Genomic DNA, 4,271 nt, shown 5'->3' with positions numbered 1-4,271 from the left:
ACTTCGCTGGACTTTCCTCGACGCCGCTTCATAGCTATAGTTGTTTCTGTTTTGTATGTTGGTCAAGCTCTGAGATGAGCCAGCCTGAACCAAGGAGCCCTTACGAGCATCACCCGAATCGTCTCCATGCCGAGCCCCACCTCGAGCCATTACCCTGAGCAGCCCCCTCGTCCGAGATGCCCCCCACTGGCCGTTGTGTAATCAGCCATCGTGATCCATCGCCGGCCATCTGCTGAGCCTCATTTGCAAGCCATGATCTGGTCCAGGTACGATTCAGATCATGTGCGTTCAAATTACGTAACAATCATCTTCACTTCGTTGGCGAAGTGAAGATGATTGCCACGAGGATCTCAATGGAGGTGAGGGGTCTAAGGCCTTTGGTATTGTGGTGGACGGAATTTGCTTTGTGTGGAAGCGGACTTGCAGATAATCTGGGTTTCCAAAAGATAGTTCATGAAAGAGGGCTATAAATTTTCCTCATGGGTCTAAGATAGACGAAGAAGATTGGATTAAAAAAATCGATAAACTTCTACATATAAATCTCCTTAGAATATTTCAAGTGTGAGGTAAAATGATTCATGCATTCTTGGCCATCGTTAGTTCAAATTCTACTTAGAATAGAAGAAATGGCAGAAAGCATATGCTAGAAACCAATACTTGCAGATACATCTTTATAAATCAAGAGAAAATTGATGAACATGGGATAAGCTGGAGAACTAAAAGAAGAAGATGAACGTATGGATGCATGGGTACTTTCGTCGTTCTACTTCGTGAGGGTGTAGATGGAGCCAATATATGGGGGTGGAATTAGCATTATCCCAATTGAAATGTTTTTTTTTTTGTGTGTAAAATGTCAGTATTATAGAGCGAATGAAGTACAACAGCTTAGAGGTATCTCCAACATTCCCAATTGAAAATGTTAAGTTAAAGAGAATTTGTGAGACCGATCCAAAGCCTTGTAGAACGGACGTGAAACATTTTGAGAATTTCCCCTCCTTTCTTTTACGAGTTTATTTTCTAATGTCAAGTTTAAGAGGGAGAAAAGAACTCTTTTGCGCACCTTAGCTTATTTCACGATATTCATTAATCAAACCAAAATTTTCAGGAAATAGTTAGCACAAATTTGGATTCTTTCTCCTCGAATGAAAATACACCGATCCATACATCTTTTATAATGTGAAGCTAACTCAACATCACCTCCAGTTTCAAACTTTAGCACAGACAGTTCAACAAGAAGTCCAGTCCATAGTCTTTGCTATCCCAAATCGAAGAAACGTACGCAACCTCTGTTGAGAATAGAGATTCACAAGATGTTACATTTTCTTTTTGCTGTCTATCTCCAATTGATCGCATAGTAAAAATTGCATTTGAGACTTCACGCTTCTTAACGTGCATCCCAATTGTTTTACCAGTTACCCAAGGAGTTAGTCATCAAATTGTTGACGTCAACTTGTTTACTTAAACATGTCTAAACGTGTTGTACATGTGTTTAAAAAATAAAGTGCACGTGACACATTTATTATTCATGCACGGACGAGTTGATTTGTTTATGATACATACACTACAAATCTTGTACCGAGTATTCTTCAACTAGGTTGTCATGTTGGAAATTGATTGACTCTACGTTAGAAGAATCATGCAAAAGTTTTTATATGACGACGATAACAACCCAAAATTTTGCCCTCCTCCGCGGCAATGTCCATAAAGTAAAGTTTGATTGAATTTTCCTGATGGAGAGAAAAACTAGGTCAACACTAGTGAAAAATGAGGGTGTTCTCAAAGGCAAATTCAAATGCGAAATGTGTCAATGCCCTCTAGGTTCAACGGTTAGGCCTGTTCAGTCTATTATGAATTGAATCTAGACGTGGTTTTACATAATGCGGTACTATAAAAACTTAGATGAATATTTATTTTCCTTTTTTTTTGAAGATTGACTAAGCTAGAAATTATTCAGGACGCAAACAATGCGAGAAAAGCCAATGTTATGATCACCAACCACGCACTCCCTGCCATCACTCAAACAAAACAGCGACAGGGGTTCGAACTGAATGCCGAGCAGATACCCAGGTGATCGCCCCCTGAGAAAAGGGCGCGGTCGTGGTCGCATTCCTTGTGAAGTCAACCCTGAAACTCGCTGTTTGGTTCGCCTCCGTGAACACCAGATCACTCGGGTACACGACGATCGAGTCTAGACCCGTGATGGGGTCGATGACCATCCTGTAAGACGACTTAGCAAGTCCGACGTTCCTCACCGTCCTCGTCACGCTCACCTTCGTCGTCAAATCATTGAACCTCACGCTGATCGATGGATAGTTGAGCTGGTAATCGGGTATGCTCCTTATGCTCGAGCATTTGACTCATTTTTTAACTATGAGCTCGACTTGGGAGTCGGTGTAGTTGAGACCACAAAGGTAAGGAACATAATCTTGCGGTCCGATGTTGTAAATGAGACCCGGGTCGACGGCCTTTTATGGGTTGACATGTCCTGCGCCGGTGGTGAATATGTCCCCTGGATGGAGCGTCTGGTCCACGATAGGTCGGCCCACCATGCTGGAGGTGGTGGCAGTGGTCATGATGGCGGACTTGATGGCCGCTGGCGACCAGTCAGGGTGCGCGCTCTTGAGCAGGGCCGCCACACCACTGAGGTGGGGGCAGGACATGGAGGTCCCGGAGATCATATTGAATGAGTGCTTGCTGTTCGTAGAATTGTCTAAACTAAATGCCCAACCGGCGAGAATGTTCACACCAGGGCCGATGATGTCCGGTTTGAGGATCCCTGGGCTTTGGATGTTGGGGCCGCGGGAAGAGAAGTATGCTACAGCCGGGGCGACCGATCTTCCGATGTGAGTGCCTTTGAATAGGATTGTGGCCGTCGGCGCTGATGCTGTGCTTAGGTATCTCTTGATCTCTCTCCCCGCGACATATCTCACATTGACGGCGGGTAGGACATGCTCATTGGCTGATGTGGTGTATCCCTCAATGGGACTGTTCACGAGGATCATGGCCGCACCACCTGCGTTCTTGACAGCTCGACCTTTCGCGACTCGCCCACTATCACCGCCAACGTCGCACACAACCATTTTGCCCTCAATGGGACTGTTTTTTAGTGATCTGGGATAGCAGAAGGCCAAGGATTCATCTCCGTTTGCGCCTGGATAAACAAGGCGAAGTTGTGCCGCATGGAAGTCGTGCGGTTGGTACAAGGTCTCCCCATCGAACTCCTGCCCATTCCCCAGCCGCGCCGTGGCCTTTATGCTGCGGTCGGTGGTGCTCGCTCCCACGGTGAGAATCCATGGTGCTTCGTTCGACAATGTCCTGGTATCTGGCCCATTATTCCCTGCGGAGCAGCTGACGAAGATGCCCTTTTGGGTGGCGGCAAATGCACCCTTCGCAATCGGGTCTGTGAAGAACGGCTGGGAATCCATTCCTAAAGATAGGGAAAGCACATCAACACCATCCTCGATGGCCGCGTCGAACCCAGCTAATATGGCGCCCTCAAGGCACCCGAGAAAGAAGCAAACCTTGTAGATTGCCAAATGCGCAAGAGGCGCCATGCCTACGGCCGTGCCTTTTGCATTACCGAATGCGCTGGCATCCCTCACAAAAGCACCGGCAGCTGTGCTGGCAGTGTGTGTGCCGTGGCCTACAACATCAATCGGAGAGTGCCCCTTCAAAACGAATGACCCGATGAGCTTGTTGTTGCAGGATGTGCCGTTGAAGTCGCACCTGCCCTTCCATTTTGCCGGGGGCGGAGGCATCCCCTCGTCGCTGAAGGAAGAGTGATTGGGGAAAATCCCCGTGTCCAATACTCCGATGATCACGCCCTTACCGAAGTTCGAGTCCTTCCACAGCCCGACTCCTTGGCGCAATCCCAAGAAGTCGGGAGTGTGAGTCGTGTGTAGAGGGAGCACCTCCTCCTTTTGCACGTGCAAAACACCGTCCTTCTCTCGAATGGCTTCAGCTTCCTCGGCGGTCAGTTTGGCCGCGAATCCGGATATCACGTGTCGGTACGAGTGAACCATTCTTTCCTCTTGGTTAGAGCTGGTCGCTGTGGCGGGTAAAAACGACCGATACAAAGCATCCAGATCCTCCGAAGTGGCGTAATGTTTGTCCGTCGGCTTTCGGACGTGGACGATATAAGTTGACAAGGAGCTACCTGCATCAGCTGCTGCAGTGGCAGTACTAGCAGGGGCAATGCTTAGAATGCAAAGAAGACCAAGAATGAAAATCGTCAAGGTGGTCGGAGACAATCTCCATTTCTCGTCTTCCAT

General features: G+C 47.5%; 1 pseudogene; it reads right to left on the bottom strand.

The window, feature by feature from the left end:
- Positions 1-2,012: 2,012 nt before the first annotated feature.
- LOC115691865 (subtilisin-like protease 1) lies at positions 2,013-4,271 on the bottom strand (annotated as a pseudogene).

The sequence above is a fragment of the Syzygium oleosum genome, unplaced genomic scaffold (assembly GCF_021117445.2).
Source record: "Syzygium oleosum isolate NSW1041296 unplaced genomic scaffold, Sole_v2.1 Sole_v2.14, whole genome shotgun sequence".
NCBI classification, from domain to species: Eukaryota; Viridiplantae; Streptophyta; class Magnoliopsida; order Myrtales; family Myrtaceae; genus Syzygium; species Syzygium oleosum.
The sequence above is the reverse complement of the archived record's forward strand: the minus strand, read 5'-3'. Positions and strand labels throughout refer to the sequence as shown.